This window comes from Haliotis asinina, chromosome 4 (assembly GCF_037392515.1).
Source record: "Haliotis asinina isolate JCU_RB_2024 chromosome 4, JCU_Hal_asi_v2, whole genome shotgun sequence".
Classification (NCBI taxonomy): Eukaryota; Metazoa; Mollusca; class Gastropoda; order Lepetellida; family Haliotidae; genus Haliotis; species Haliotis asinina.
Window position 1 is genome coordinate 22362795 of NC_090283.1, and position 17651 is coordinate 22380445.

Below are 17651 nucleotides of genomic sequence, written 5' to 3' on the forward strand. Positions count from 1 at the left end.
TTACAAACCACGTAACATTAGTGCCGTTCTCTTTAAGTCTCTGTTATGACATATATGCAATAACAACGTTAAAGGTAGAACATGTCTATCAGCTGATTGTTTCAGCACCCCATTGTCGAGTGTTTTATGTCGTTAATGCCGCTTTTGGCAGTATTCGAGTAATATCATGGCGGGGGGCACGCGAAATGGGCCTCACACATTGTAACCATGCGTGGAATCGAACCCGTGTCTGCGGCGTGACGGGCGAACGCTTTAACCAGTGGGCTACCCAACCGTCCCGCATCCCGCTGGGACCTGAGCATGGTGCTGCTGAATCACGGAATCTTAAATGATCCGTATGTGAACTGATGTTTTACTTATTTCTCAGTCCTTTCTCGATTACCGTATATTCTGAGAGAAACATATAAGGGCACAATACTTAATGGAAGACTTAGTGCTCCTTAATTTTTTCACAGATTTCCTTCGACAGCTCTAGTCATGGCCGGTGAAGAAAACTGGAAGGTACTATGTACTAAACAGCAAAAGAAACGCAAGTTTCGAAAACTATGAAACCTCATTAAAGTAAGCGTTCATGTTTGTGTATTCCAGTTAAAAACTTTACATGAACAGTTGCGTTTCTTTTGCTGTTCAGTATATTCAGTGTTACTAAAGTAACAATCTTTTCTAATTTCTTTTCTAAACATGTATGTGCCGATACTTGCACGAATACGCGAGCATGAAACAACGTTACCTACATGCGGTCTGTGAAAATGAAAGGCATCTGCAGTTTCTTGATTTCCAACTACTAAATGCTTGAAAAGACAGTGAAGATCCGGGTTAGAATTGATCTTCAGCAATCCGTGTTTGCCGTAGGAGGCAACCAATGGGACAGGTGGTCAGCCTCGCTGACTGTGTTGACACATGTAATAGTATCCTAGATGAGTAAGTAGATGCTCATGCTGTTGATCACTAGATTGTCAGGACCAGACTCGATTATTTATAGGTATGTTCCATATAGCTGGAATATTGCTGAGTGCGATGTTATAAACACCAACCACCCAACCAACCAAAATTGAACACAACAAATGAATAGTTTCGGGAGAAAAGTGAAGAATTAACCGTATTATATATTTCCATTTCAGGTTAAAGAATAACGTACCGCTGAGGGCATATGGCTGGAATATTTATCATGGTGGATTAAACAACGAAGAATGTTGCGTATTCAAACACACCAGTGAAGCTTTACGAAACTCATGATAAATGCATGATGCATGGATCGTTCAATAAGGGTTTAATCCTGCTTGCACTGAAAGCCGCCTCTGTAAGGACATTGCACCTAGTCAACACAACCGACTCGTGCCCGACATAGCACAGTGCGCCTGTCAGCTGATCACAAATTGCCTGTGGGTATGTTCAGATTCCTTCGGCGTAAACACTACTCAATTACGGAACTGACATTGTCTGTCACTGCATTTGACGACAAAACAGGTTTAGATTCGGCAGTGTTTCCATGGAATATGCAGTTCAAGTATACAGCGCTGTAATGCGTGATCGCTTCGGTATTGCACATATGGCGGGATGAAAGCACTGACTGTTGACGACGAAAGGTATGGTTGTTACGTTATTTTGATTCCTGGTGTTGGAAATATCGACACATGTCTGGCAAATGAACCCTCATCTTCTGTTTGTTTACACAGATGGGGTATATGTTGCTGTTTGTCACTCTCGATGAGATGAGACTGTGTAGGATACCAGTAGTGATGGAGATAGGAAGGTTCATGGACTAGACATTACCAGTTACTCTGTTAATCGTTTTGCGGTTATGACCCTCGGTGTGTATCCTGTTGCAACGGTATATGATCTGATTTGCCATAGATGCACTGCGTAACAGCTTTGGTGCACCTGCGCAGTGTATTAATTCATGTAATGTGGATATACCCGCCTCTGTTTGGGTTTAAGATGTATGTTTGTGTCTCCGTGTGTTGTTGTTCATGAATGTGTGTTTATGTCAGTGTGTATGTCTCTGTGTGTTGTTGTTCATGAATGTGTGTTTATATCAGTGTGCATGTGCGCATGATGCATGTATCATGTAAAGCGGTGCCAATGTTCTCGTTTCACGTCCCGTGGAGGCAGGGGGAGGCGGCGGAGATGAGGTAAAGTCAATGTTGTCTTTTTTCACGTCCCATGGAGGTAGGGGGAGGGGTTGGAGGTGTGGGGTTGGAGATGAGGCGATATCAATATTTCTTTGAGAGGCATTTTAGAAGCGCAGTGAATACGACCTTTCGGCGTAGGTACTAATTAACCGCGTTATCACTTGCTTGATAACGACGCAATAGTACCTACGGAGATGATGAGTTTGAGGGACTGGAGGTGACACGATGTCAATGTTTTCTTGTTTCATCTCACATGGAGGTAGGGGAGGTGTTGAAGGTGAGGCGATGCCACTGTTCTCGTTTCACGTCCCATGGTGATAGGGAGAGGGGGACGAGGGGAAGGGTTGGAGAGGAGGCGATGTAAGGGGTCTATAGTTACGTCCCACGGAGATAGAGAGAGGAGATGGAGGCGAGGCCATCTCAATTTCCTTTAGTTTCACGTCCCATGGATGTAGGGGGAGGGTTGGATGTGAGGAGTTTGAGATGAGGCGATATCAGTGTTACTTTGAGAGGCATTTTAGAAGTTGCAGAAATGAAGTATATCAAATTCTATGGAAAGTCAACTTCTTTATGGCAATGAGTGCGACGTTTCGGCGCAGGTACTAGCGCCGTTATCAAGCAGGTGATGATGTTTCGGCGCAGGTACTAACGCCGTTATCAAGCAGGTGATGATGTTTCGGCGTAGGTACTAACGCCGTTATCAAGCAGGTGATGATGTTTCGGTGTAGGTACTAATTAACCCCGTTATCACTTGCTTGATAACAGCGCAGTAGTACCGACAGAGGGTAAGAGAGTAAGATTCTGTTGATTGGGGGCTTGTGTCTCCGGATTTGAACTGCTTCTGCCAGTTTTCTTTGGGTGAAGTGCTTGTGGTTTTTGGATAATATCTCTATATTGTCTCAAATGATGCTTGAGCCCTCAATCAACAGAGACCAGGGATATCTCATCCCAACTGCATACAATGAACTTATATATATGACATATATATATGACCTACCTACCTACCTACCTACCTACCTACCTACCTACATACATACATACATACATACATACATACATACATATATATAGCTCATATATATATATAGGTTCATTGTATGCAGTCGGGATGAGATATCCCTCACTGATATGTATGTATGTATGTATGTATGTATGTATGTATGTATGTATGTATGTATGTATGTATGTATGTATGTATGTATGTATGTATGTATGTATGTATGTATGTATGTATGTATGTATGTATAAAACAGATTAGAGCTCACCGGCCATCTTTACTAATTACCCTATCAGCCATGTATACTTTGTTACAGTCGCCATTGGCTTCCTCTTACTGTCACGTCTTTCCCACCATCCGTTGTTGTTGTTGTTGTTAATCCCCACTTTGATTCATACCTACATGTTGTTATTGCTTTATCCCTGTCCATGTATATAAGTCTGTTTTGTGATGTATTACTCCACTCTTGCTTGACAACGGTATAAGGATCCATACCGAAACGTCGCATCATATGTAATAAAGAAGTTGTTATCCATAAAGAATCTTACTCTCTTATTAGTCACCAGCTTCTGATAATGCCAGTCAACCAAATCACCTATGGAGGGGTTGGGGTTGAGGGGTTGGAAGTGAGGCGATGTCAATGTTCTCTAGTTTCACGTCCCATAGAGGTGGGGGGAGCTGTTGGTGGTGAGGCGATGTCACTGTTTTCGTTTCATGTCCCATGGAGGGTGTGGGAGGAATTTGAGGCGAGGCGATGTCAACGCTCTCTGTAGGATTTACGTCCTGCAGAAGTAACTGGAGGGAGATGAGGGGAGGGGCTGGTCCCATGGAATTGGGGAAGGGGGAAGGTATGACGGGTTGGAAGTGGGGAAGGGGGAAGGTATGACGGGTTGGAAGTGGGGAAGGGGGAAGGTATGACGGGTTGGAAGTGGGGAAGGGGGAAGGTATGACGGGTTGGAAGTGGGGAAGGGGGAAGGTATGACGGGTTGGAAGTGGGGAAGGGGGAAGGTATGACGGGTTGGAAGTGGGGAAGGGGGAAGGTATGACGGGTTGGAAGTGAAGCATATCCTATAGAGAATGGCAGGGGGAAAAGAAATTGAGCAAAGTCATCGTTACTCCGTGCAGACACATATGCACAAGTAGCAAGTTTACACATGAAGAGCGGTATATACACAGTGTATCAGTGTACGGTTGAAAGGGGTTGACGAACGGGCCGTACTGCTCTACATAATACAATCGCTGACATACTTATATCAGTGCCATTACCTTAATCTATGGAACGTTATACCATGAGAAGACCACTGATATTGCTTAGTCAGCATGATATAACAAGTTCACATCAAAGTACAAACCAAACACTATTTTCCATTCCCCTACCTTTTGTGCTGAAATGTGTTACATGACCAATGAAACCGGGTGAAGATGGAGTGTGCATCACCACACCCATCCCCCACACCCCTTTTCTCAATTGTGTGCACCCCAGCAAAGACATAATCGACTGCCATACTACATTGTCACACGTATTCAGTGGTATTTTTGGTGTTTTTGTTTTTTGTGAACCGACGCATGCACTGGAATGATAAACCTCGCTTAATAACACAACCCGGAGGTTGGTAGTGACACATAGCATCGGCGTCTCAATAATTCTGACAGCTGGTCTGGGTTTTCTTTAATTGCATTTATTCATTTTATCTGACTTAAAGCATGATCGCACAATTATACTCCGGCAGTATCCCGTTGGTGCCATTCAAATAGTTTCTTGTTTTTTTTCTTCTTGTCGTGAGATACGATCCAGTAGGCGTAGTTAAGTGGTTAAAGCCTAGTACACGTGTTGCCCGCCGTGTTAATGCTGAAATATTGCTGAAAGTGGCGTAAAACCACACTCACTCACTCATGGGAGACGACACAATAATTTCATCACCTAAGTTACTTTACTCCTCTCAAGGACATGATCACAGGACCAAACACCTCATGGAGCTACTTACGTGTTAACGGTAATAGGTCCCTTTAATTCTACTAATTAGAAGTCGAGTCCATGTAAGACTAATAAAGATAAAGCTTGTGGTTGCCACCCAATGTGTTCACGAATTCGGGTCCATGTAAGACTAATAAAGATAAAGCTTGTGTTTGCCACCCTATGTGTTCACGATATCGAGTCCATGTAAGACTAATAAAGATAAAGCTTGTTGTTGCCACCCTATGTGTTCACGATATCGAGTCCATGTAAGACGAATAAAGATAAAGCTTATGTTTGCCACCCTATGTGTTCACGATATCGGGTGCATGTAAGACTAATAAAGATAAAGCTTGTGGTTGCCACCCTATGTGTTCACGATATCGGGTGCATGTAAGACTAATAAAGATAAAGCTTGTGGTTGCCACCCTATGTGTTCACGATATCGAGTCCATGTAAGACTAATAAAGATAAAGCTTATGTTTGCCACCCTATGTGTTCACGATATCGGGTGCATGTAAGACTAATAAAGATAAAGCTTGTGGTTGCCACCCTATGTGTTCACGATATCGGGTGCATGTAAGACTAATAAAGATAAAGCTTGTTGTTGCCACCCTATGTGTTCACGATATCGAGTCCATGTAAGACTAATAAAGATAAAGCTTGTGGTTGCCACCCTATGTGTTCACGATATCGAGTCCATGTAAAACTAATAAAGATAAAGCTTGTGGTTGCCACCCTATGTGTTCATGATATCGGGTGCATGTAAGACTAATAAAGATAAAGCTTGTTGTTGCCACCCTATGTGTTCACGATATCGCATCCATGTAAGACTAATAAAGATAAAGCTTGTGGTTGCCACCCTATGTGTTCACGATATCGCATCCATGTAAGACTAATAAAGATAAAGCTTGTGGTTGCCACCCTATGTGTTCACGATATCGGGTGCATGTAAGACTAATAAAGATAGAGCTTGTGGTTGCCACCCTATGTGTTCACGATATCGGGTGCATGTAAGACTAATAAAGATAAAGCTTGTGGTTGCCACCCTATGTGTTCACGATATCGGGTGCATGTAAGACTAATAAAGATAAAGCTTGTGGTTGCCACCCTATGTGTTCACGATATCGAGTCCATGTAAGACTAATAAAGATAAAGCTTGTGGTTGCCACCCTATGTGTTCACGATATCGGGTGCATGTAAGACTAATAAAGATAAAGCTTGTGGTTGCCACCCTATGTGTTCACGATATCGAGTCCATGTAAGACTAATAAAGATAAAGCTTGTGGTTGCCACCCTATGTCTTCATGATATCGGGTGCATGTAAGACTAATAAAGATAAAGCTTGTGGTTGCCACCCTATGTGTTCACGATATCGGGTGCATGTAAGACTAATAAAGATAAAGCTTGTGGTTGCCACCCTATGTGTTCATGATATCGAGTCCATGTAAGACTAATAAAGATAAAGCTTGTGGTTGCCACCCTATGTGTTCACGATATCGGGTGCATGTAAGACTAATAAAGATAAAGCTTGTGGTTGCCACCCTATGTCTTCATGATATCGGGTGCATGTAAGACTAATAAAGATAAAGCTTGTGGTTGCCACCCTATGTGTTCACGATATCGGGTGCATGTAAGACTAATAAAGATAAAGCTTGTGGTTGCCACCCAATGTGTTCACGATATCGAGTCCATGTAAGACTAATAAAGATAAAGCTTGTGGTTGCCACCCAATGTGTTCACGATATCGAGTCCATGTAAGACTAATAAAGATAAAGCTTGTGGTTGCCACCCTATGTGTTCACGATATCGAGTCCATGTAAGACTAATAAAGATAAAGCTTGTGGTTGCCACCCTATGTGTTCACGATATCGAGTCCATGTAAGACTAATAAAGATAAAGCTTATGGTTGCCACCCAATGTGTTCACGATATCGAGTCCATGTAAGACTAATAAAGATAAAGCTTGTGGTTGCCACCCTATGTCTTCATGATATCGGGTGCATGTAAGACTAATAAAGATAAAGCTTGTGGTTGCCACCCTATGTGTTCACGATATCGGGTGCATGTAAGACTAATAAAGATAAAGCTTGTGGTTGCCACCCTATGTGTTCATGATATCGAGTCCATGTAAGACTAATAAAGATAAAGCTTGTGGTTGCCACCCTATGTGTTCACGATATCGGGTGCATGTAAGACTAATAAAGATAAAGCTTGTGGTTGCCACCCTATGTCTTCATGATATCGGGTGCATGTAAGACTAATAAAGATAAAGCTTGTGGTTGCCACCCTATGTGTTCACGATATCGGGTGCATGTAAGACTAATAAAGATAAAGCTTGTGGTTGCCACCCTATGTGTTCACGATATCGAGTCCATGTAAGACTAATAAAGATAAAGCTTGTGGTTGCCACCCTATGTGTTCACGATATCGAGTCCATGTAAGACTAATAAAGATAAAGCTTATGGTTGCCACCCAATGAGTTCACGATATCGAGTCCATGTAAGACTAATAAAGATAAAGCTTATGGTTGCCACCCAATGTGTTCACGATATCGAGTCCATGTAAGACTAATAAAGATAAAGCTTGTGGTTGCCACCCTATGTGTTCACGATATCGAGTCCATGTAAGACTAATAAAGATAAAGCTTGTTGTTGCCACCCTATGTGTTCACGATATCGGGTGCATGTAAGACTAATAAAGATAAAGCTTATTGGTGCCATCTCATTTGTTCATGACATAGGGTCATGTATGCAAAAAGCAGGCCAGTGTAGGCTTATATAGACTTTGAATTGATTTCGCTGGTGGTCGACAAAAGAAAACTCACAGCATTAACGGGATTAAAGACATTTCACTGGGGATGGGGTAGTCGACGTGTTCTTCAGTGCAAACTATGGAACGCGACCCGTCACACCGCAAGTCGTCACACTTCTTCTCAACACCTTGAAAACTTCACACCAGTAGCTTGCTACACATTATGAGCGTACGATATCAGATTGATATATTAACTTGTTTCCCGACGAGCTGGGGGGGGGGGGGGGGGGTGTGTTGGCACACAGGACATTCATGTATGCAAAAAGCAGGCCAGTGTAGGCTTATATAGACTTTGAATTGATTTCGCTGGTGGTCGACAAAAGAAAACTCACAGCATTAACGGGATTAAAGACATTTCATTGGGGATGGGGTAGTCGACGTGTTCTTCAGTGCAAACTATGGAACGCGACCCGGGGCCATATATGTCCCTTCTCTTGAATCTGTGACTACTGTTACAAACTCTGTCAGTCTTTGAGCAAAACGAATCGTACAACGAATGGGTGGTTTGATACTCGTAGCACGTGGGGAGAGGGGGTGGGGGTGGCGGGACAGTTTACATAGTGTGAAGCAGTGGAATTCAAAGACATAAGAACAACACTTGCGAAGCGGATGGTTAGTCAGTGTTCGTCCATCCTTGTCCCAAGCTTCCCTTCCTGCTGGTTTGTCCGTGCTCTTTCCCGGCTTGTCTATCGCGCCTGTTTTCAAAGCCAGGTGAACGACAAATAATCTACGTAGGTCGACAGTTCTCATGGACGTAATATACTGGTCATAACTTGATGTGATTAATATGTCTGACAGATGTACAACGCATGTACAGATTCATCAGTTTGGACACACCAGCATGCAAATATACCTCATCAAGAATTCGTGCTGGTCTCTTCCCTCTGTGTACCAGCTCGCCCTTTATTTAATATCTCACATATTGCAACAAATGAAGATCATTTTGTGGTCGTCGACCATTCTAAAGGAACTTCAGCACACTTTGATTGTTGGCATCCTTCTTGGAACTCTGGGAAAAAGGGCCCAACAATCGGACGCTCTCCCAAAACATGTTTTATCATGATGTTGCCGAGCACTGTACTGCTATTATTGGGCGGGGGAAAGTCATAAAATGTTAGCATTGGAAATCTTTGCACGACATCTTCGATTTGTTGGAAAATGGGCCCCCAAAATCGAGCAGACCCCAAAAGTATGTTTTATAACGATGTTTCCAGAACTTTGCAAGGTTTCATGCTTTGGTCCGCCCAAATTACAAATCGGACCTGCACTGTTGCTTGTCTATCCTGTTTACTTTTAGAGGCAGATGGACGACGGTCAGCTGGTCATAGCTGTACTAGTTTTACATGTCTTCAAAAGGTAAAGGCAATTCTCATGAACATAATCTGCTAAACAGGTCATATTTTGGACTAGCTTAACCCATGTCTGACAAGTGTTAATGAACAATCGTGTTACATTACAGTGGGGTATTTTTGTTTGCTTTGTTCGTACAGTATCATCCGTATGCTGTTTTCCTTAGTAGTAATAACCCACTGTTACTGTCGTTACTTAAATCCGCACGAGGATCAAGATTAAAACTGATCTTACGTAGCCTATGGTTAACATATGAGGCTCCTAGCAAGATGGTGGTGGTCACGTTCGCTGACTTGGCTGACACATGTCATGGTATCCAAATTGGGTAGATCGATACTCGTGCGGTTAATCACTTAATTGTCTGATCCAGACTTGATCATTTACAGACCCCCATATAGGTGGAATAGTGCTGAGTGTGGCGTAAAACTCAACTCACTCATTCACTAACAATTCAGCTTTGAGTGATGATAGTAAATCACATATCGTTTGTAAATACATCTGCTGTAGAAGAGGTCACAGGACTGTATACTGATAATATATTGAATATTGGGAATTAGTTGGTATTCCAGTGTGAGTTTCAAAGATAAAGCACTTTTCCCGCTGGGGGAAAATTAGTGAATCGTTTGAACCGATTTCACGGGCTTTTTTCATCGCGATTTTTTGCAACTTATAGGTTGAATTGGCATTTTGATGATTTGTCTCGTTAAGTGCATATCAGAAGGTATCAGGATCTGCAAAGTTGTGTTTTACGTTGCATGTTACTTTTAAGTTAAGCAACATTAACAACGGAGACGACTTGAATGCATGACCATGTTTGGCAGCCGGACTCCGGAGGGTTTTGTTTTGTTTTTATCATTCCACCTCTGTGTTATTTTTGTACGGCAAATCATATACAGTTTCACTGAGGAATTAGCTTTGTATTTCAATATACAAAGTATAAATGTGTTTAGATCTGAAGCACACGTGATACATGTGAGTTCGTCTTAGGCACGTGAGGTTATTCAAAACTGTTTCTGGTCTCAGAGCAGAAAATGGGTACTCGGTAGAGGCTTTCAGAAGACTGTTAACCTTCCAGCGCTTTAAATCATGCCCATGCGTTGTGGAGTACAGCGCTACATAATTGGCCTTATTATACTTTTGCTGACATGCTATTCGGGTAAAGTTAAGATATTCCATCTGTATACGAACACATGGTGTATACACAGATTCACACCCATATCCATGATATACTATGTTATTCTCCTCTTGTTGGGGTACCCGTGAAGGTCCCGGGGTAGAATAGGCCTTCAGCAACCCATGCTTGCCATAAAAGGTGACTATGCTTGCCGTAAGAGGCGACTAACGGGATTGAGTGGTCAGACTAGGTGACTTGGTTGACACATGTCATCGGTTCCCCACTGCGCAGATCGATGGTCATGTTGTTGATCACTAGATTGTCTGGTCCAGACTCGATTATTTACAGACCGTCGCCATATAGCTGGAATATTGCTAAGTGCGACGTAAAACTAAACTCACTCACTCACTTGTTGGGGTACGTAAGTGCCAAACCATTCAGTTTAAATTAAGCTTACCGAATATTTTGACACGTAGCATTTTTGTGATATTAAGTTAGTGACAAACATACCTATAATCACCAACACCGTACGTGATGATGAAAATCCAGCTAAGCGAGCGAGTATGGTTTTACGCCGCTTTTTAGCAATATTCAGCAATTTCACGACAGGGAACACCAGAAGTGGGCTGCACACATTATACCCATACGGGGAATCGAACCCGGGTTTTCGGTGTGACAAGCTTTAACCTTTAACCACTAGGCTACCCCACCGCCCTCCATTCCAACTAAGGGCCATCCTATGATGGCTCATTTGGGCCATCACTTTCTCACCTTAAATTTTGGAGGCGAGAAAGCGAGAAAGCGATATCACAAGACGAGAATGCGATAACGTGAGACGAGAAAGCGATAACACGAGACGAGAAAGCGATAACGCGAGACGAGAAAGCGATGGCAGGAGACGAGGAATCGATAAAGCGAGAGAGCAATAAAACAAGGCGAGAAAGCGATAGAGCGTGATAGCGATAGAGCGATAGAGCGATAAAGCGATAGAGCGATAGAGCGATAGAGCGATAAAGCGATAAAGCGATATTTACCTTAATTCTGCCCTGGCTGTGCATGTCGCCTTGCCTGCGTATGACTTAATCCAACAGGAAGCAGAATCACCATTTGTTTTAGTCGCATAGAATAAAATGCATATGCTTTCAAATTCTATGGCAGCTTTGTCATTAATCTTTTAACTGTTAACTTGTCTAGCCAATAATCCACCGGCGTGTTCTCTTTTTGCCGGCAGGTATTGTTATGGGATTAAAAGCGGTGGACCGTTCTAATCCTTAAAACAAACGGATTAGGCAGGGTTCATCTCACACTCCACACCATACTTTAACACAGTCACATTTAAATTTACACATACAAAGAAAATTTACTTAAAGACTTCACAGTCACATTTTAAAATGCAATATATCACGGACAATTTCATGAACTTTACATCATTCACACATAAATTTACATATATATCACGTATTATTTAGTCGCATTTCAATTTACAATCCCACCAGATGGGACACTGCGTCACCATAAACAAGTGGTGAGATGGTGCCAGTTAAAAGTCTATATTTCTAGATGTCGATCCTCCCGTGGAGTTGTCGATGTATTCTGCTTTTTGGTCGAAGGGAACCACCGGCTTCCAGCTTCAGAAAGGTCACATCAGTATGGCATTGTTCAGATTAGATGATGTTAATCAACTTGAACATATTTTGGTGACTGGCAGCTGAAAATATCAATATCTACAATGATGATTACAAGACTTACTGTTTCTCTCTTCTTGGAAGATGGTTCGCACTGGTCTATGATCTGCTGTCACGAGTTCCTTCAAGCCGTTGATAAATGAATCCACCTTTAGTTTGGCATTGTCTGGTAGATGCAACATTGGAAGTCAAAATTCTCTCTTATAACTGGTCTCGCCGCGTCATATTTGATTACCGGTGATAACTGATGATCACTGAGTTCACTAATTATTATGAACTGTGTTCAGAGTACATGGCATGTGAGCAAATGAAGGTGCCGGCGAAAAGACGATAAACCAATCCAACAATAACTTCAGAAACCGAGAGTGTTTTGGGTTGTTTCAAGTTGTTTCAGTTGTTTTAAAGGCATTTAGAAGTTGGTGGAATCAAACTAAATAAGCTTTATGGTTCAACTTCTTTATTATACAAGGTCACAACGTTTCATAATGTAGTCGCACAGAGACATATATTGGAGAAACTGGTCGACCACTGGCTGCCAGGTTAAAAGAACACAAAACATCAGTTCAAAATTTGGATCAGAAGTCTGCTGTATGTGAACACATCATGCACAACCCCAGTCATAAGATTGTTTGGGACAAAACCAGGACACTAGTTAGGAACGCCAATGACTTCAAAAGATGCAAGCTCCTAGAAACCATTGCAATCAAGCGGAACAAGCCCTCAATCAACAGAGACGGTGGTGTTTACTCAGTGACTAACCTTTATCCAAACTTCTTTACCTGTAACTCGTTAACCTAATCAATACAAGCCTGCACGCCAATCAACAGAAGCCTGTACATCAGTTGAAGCCTGTACATCTATCAATCGAAGCCTGTACATCAATTAATAGAAACCTGTATATCTTGTTACCCATTGTTATCTGTCTACTGTTATGTGTATATATACTACATCCCTTTAGTTTTACCTTCACTTCACCTGAAGAAGAGGCTATGAACTGTCTCGAAACGTTGTGACCTTGTATAATAAAGAAGTTGAACCATAAAGCATATTTAGTTTGAGAGTGTTTTTGTTGAAATCAATGAGTGTTTTGAAAGCCTGTGAAAGGTTTAACAAAGCCTGGATTAATTCCTGGTTTACATTTCTCTATTGTCATTTCCCTTGTTAAATGCCACCATTGTTATCTCATCACTCATGCCTGGATGAACAATCCCTGGCTTCCATTTGCCCATCTACCCTGCAAGTGTAGCGCTAATTAACAATCGGCTTCCCTTGTTATCTTATCACGGTTGTTTCAAATGTTCGTATATAGCTTTCCGTTTCATAGTTTCTTCATACACCTGATGAAGGCAATACAAATATACTCCGTAACATCGTGTTCCACAAATACAGAAATATTTCTCGTTAGGTTTTTACTAGGAGTTTTTATTCCCTATCCCAAAGCTACACTTTTGCCGTTACGTCATAAAGAAGAGTATCAGGAATTGAGATAATACCCAACAAAGCCTTAACAACCAGTACCTTCCATACTCCCCATTTTACCGGGGAACAAGATCGGGGTTACATTAGTCTTCAGCAACCTATGCTTGTTGTAAGAGGTGACAAACGGGACCAGGTAGTCAGGCTCGCTGACACGTCATCGTAACCCAATCACGTAGATCGATGCTCATGATGTTGATCACTGGATTGTCTTATCCTGACTCGATTATTTACAGACCGCCGCCAACCCTGTGAATGTCATCTGTTGCTGTTATTAGATTCGAATAGTTTTGACATACATTGACCAAATTATAAATGCTGGGATAATACAGGTAGATAATTACATACATTGAACGAGTTTCAAGCCCTCGTCTGACAACGAAAATGTTACAGACTGAAAAAAAGTTAATTGGATACACGCGTCGCCATTCAGCTTATCAAATGCTACGGGACCATGACAGCTGTACCCTTTGTGATATATACGTGTAATACATGTATACCGAGATAGGTAACGCAGTGTATTTATAAGTTACAACGCTGTCAGATATGGCAAACGGAATGTTTTACACATCAACTTTCGACATATAAACACCATTTAAAGTGTCTCAATAATATATACATAACGTACTCTAAGTGATGATATGTATGATATCAGAAAAACGTGATACAGAGCAAAGAGTTGTTTTAATTGCATGGGCACTTGGCTTCATCATGCATCATTGTTAATGGTTCCAGTTGGTTGGATGTTTGCTAAGAGCGACATAAATCGATCGAATCTCACTCACTTAAGCGTTTCCTACAGTATTGTACATCACGTGCTTGATAACAGTGTCTACACCAAAACGTTGCTTATATTATAATAAAGAATCTGCATATCCATAGAACTGTCACCACTGTTCAGCACATCAACTGCTAAATACCTCTCGAAGTTTACTATGGCTAGTTAGCCCAGCGTTTAACTGTGTAGTGTATACTGTATATTTTCAGGTTTGACTGGACGAACGTTGGACTGCATCCTTTTGCCTAGGTTAGACCACTGACTGTGGAATGGTTCTGTTTCTACACTTAGGTACCAATTTAAGGTGTTTTACTGTCAAGCGCGCCTCTTCGTTTCTTGGGTAGGAGCGATTTAGGTTGGGTTCAGAAATGTGAAGTACGTCAGTTAATAAATTTTATCATCTTGAAGAAATCAAAGAAAGTACAACTGTAACTTTTTGACAGCCACGAAAAACACTATTGGTTCCAGCCTTTTTTTTATTATTGCTAAGAGCGACGTAAATCGAATCTCACTCACTTAATGGGATTGTTGCAGTGATTTTATTTTAGGACAAATGTTTTAGATGTGGTTGAATACACCGTTTTAGATTGAGTTAGTGCTATCACAATGCCTCATTTGTCATTACTCCCCTCCCCACTAATAATAATTGGTTGATGTCTTTAAGTTGGTTAAGACAATTCTAGTTCAGTGATGGCATAAAATATGTAATGCCTTCAGTCACTTCACAAAATGAATATTTCCGGTATTTCACATTCAAATAGTATGGCAAAGGAAAGTCTACATCTATCTTAAATTTCTCTAAATGTCAACTCAAACAATGCCAAGAACATTACTGAAAACCATTTTATAGTATTGAGATACTACGAATGGCGATTAAGCTCCAGTTTGTAGTCATTCATGCCCAGACAGGACTGAATTGTGGGTAATATCGCTTTCTCGCTCTATCGCTTTCTCGTCTCCCGATATCGATTTCTCGTCTCCCGATATCGCTTTCTCGTCTCGCGTTATCGCTTTCTCTTCTTGTGATATCGCTGATGTCGATGGCCCAAATCAGCCACCATACCATCCCGGTTTCAAAAGCACTTCAAGTCCCCATGGTCCCTTGCATGGTGTTCTACCTTGTGATCTCTACCTTGTGTTTTCATATTTTATTGAATATACTATTTGTCCTACCTGAAAAGTTACTTGCTAGATTTAATCCTCTAATTCAACTGAGATGGTCTACTTATTTTTATGTCCTTCGTCGACCGTTTTTTAAATAATTTAATTGCGTTTATTGTTAATTTATAACTTTGTAAGTCACAATATGGCTGAAATCTTTAACTCACTCACTCACTCACTCACTCACAGGAGGATAAAAGAATGACCAGTGATTGTGTCGCTTTTGTGCTCAGTGAGTTTGAAATAAGAATCGCTCGTCACGGTCAAGTCTGATTCGTCACAATATGGAACTCTCTCCCGATGCATGATGCGGTGACCTGACATGACCTGACCTAATATGCTTGCTAATATGACACAGAGATGCCCTGTTTAATGTATTGTATGACCCATGAAGGTCCGAGGTATAATAGGGTTTCAGTATATCCTAATATTAATATATAGCACCTACGACTATATATCTTAGCGCTACAAAAGAGTCGAAAATCCTCTCCAGGCACGTCTGGCTGACCGACATAACGCAGCCATGATATGATGAACGGTCGCTGACATTTTGCCAGTAACTGACAATCTCAGCATATTTTAGAGAAGATTCATAAAGGATTTTCACATCTGTTCCGAAGGTGCAACTAACAATTATGATAGAGCGCGCACGGAGTCACAGAGTGCGATTCGGTGAATTATGTATAATGGTTCAATCTTGACGAGCATGTTGCTCTTTACTCTTAATCAAGTTTGGTTGATGGATATATACTGAACATAATTGAAAACGCACCACCTGTAAATTTTGAAATAAGGCAATAGAATCTTTTGGAAATGGAAAATTAATGGTGGGAATTTTGATAATAACACACTAGATCGTAAACAACGCTCTACTGTAAAAAACGGATCGTTCGAACACATCATCGAACACATCACATGAAAACAACAAAATTCATGCACATCACACACGAAGGGCACAAATTGCATGCAGAAAGCATGCTGTTCAGGGGTATAAATGACCTTCGGCACAATACCGTTCTCATTTTCGCAGTACTTTCGTAAGTAAAGTTTTTTCGCCATGCCAAGATTGTCACCAGAGGAACGAGAACAGGCCTTGGGTATGTTGCAGGTCGGCGCTTCAAGCAGAAACATTGCACGACGATTTGGGTGTCATCATTCGACCATTCTGAGGCTTGCTAACAGATACCAACAAACAGGAACCAGCAGGGACCGGCAACGCCCAGGTCAGGCACGTGTTACCACCCCTCGTCAAGATCGAGACATTGTACGGCGCCATATTCGGGATCGAACCTTGCCCGCTGCCAGAACCGCCAACGCTGTCCAGGGTCGACGTGGTTTGATCAGCGCTTCCACCGTCCGACGCCGTCTCCGTGCGGCAGGGTTACGTTGTCGACGCCCTTACGTTGGACCCATCCTGACTGACAGGCATCGCCGTGAACGCCGACAATGGGCTGAACAGCATCGTGTGTGGTTGTTACGACGTTGGCATGGTGTGGTGTTCTCCGACGAGTCGCGTTTTCACTTGCGAAATGCTGACGGGCGTCTACGGGTATGGCGTCGACGGGGTGAACGTTATCATCAGGATTGTGTTGTGCAAACCGATCGGTGGGGTGGAGGCAGCATTGTGGTGTGGGGAGGGATACGTTATCACCACAGAACCGCTCTGATTGTTTGTCGTGGTAGAGTGAATGCCGTTTACTACCGTGACAACATTCTTCAGAACAACGTCGTTCCCTTCTTTCACCAGCATCAAGATCTGCACACATTTCAACATGACAATGCACGAGCCCACACTGCACGTGTTTCGATACAGTATCTGGCTAACAACAACATTCCTCTACTTCATTGGTCACCAGATTTGTCACCCATCGAACACTTGTGGGATTACATCGGCCAACGCCTCGCACGTCGTCCGCAGATCAACAACCTTGGGGAACTCGACAATGCCTTGCAGCAAGAGTGGAATGCAGTGCCTCAGGACTTTATTCAGAGACTTATCCGTTCAATGAGGAGACGTTGCACAGCTTGTGTTGCTGCTAACGGGGGTCATACACGCTACTGACTTTCCATTTTGACCCCATCTTTATTTCATTGTCAGCTGCATTAAATCTTCACTGTTTTGCTTGATTGTTTTTTGCTTCTTTTCTTTATCAAACATTGGTCTACACAAATATGTAAAATTTACATAGAT

General features: G+C 42.1%; 1 protein-coding gene across 1 annotated transcript in view; it reads left to right on the forward strand.

Annotated features, from left to right (window-relative positions):
* The first annotated feature begins 1335 nt into the window (after positions 1 to 1335).
* Positions 1336 to 17651, forward strand: part of LOC137281388 (monocarboxylate transporter 2-like) — a 32371-nt gene continuing 16055 nt past the window's right edge. Inside the window, exon 1 of the mRNA XM_067812580.1 lies at positions 1336 to 1586. The gene's annotated coding sequence lies outside the window, so the exon portion shown is untranslated. The remainder of the gene's footprint in view (positions 1587 to 17651) is intronic.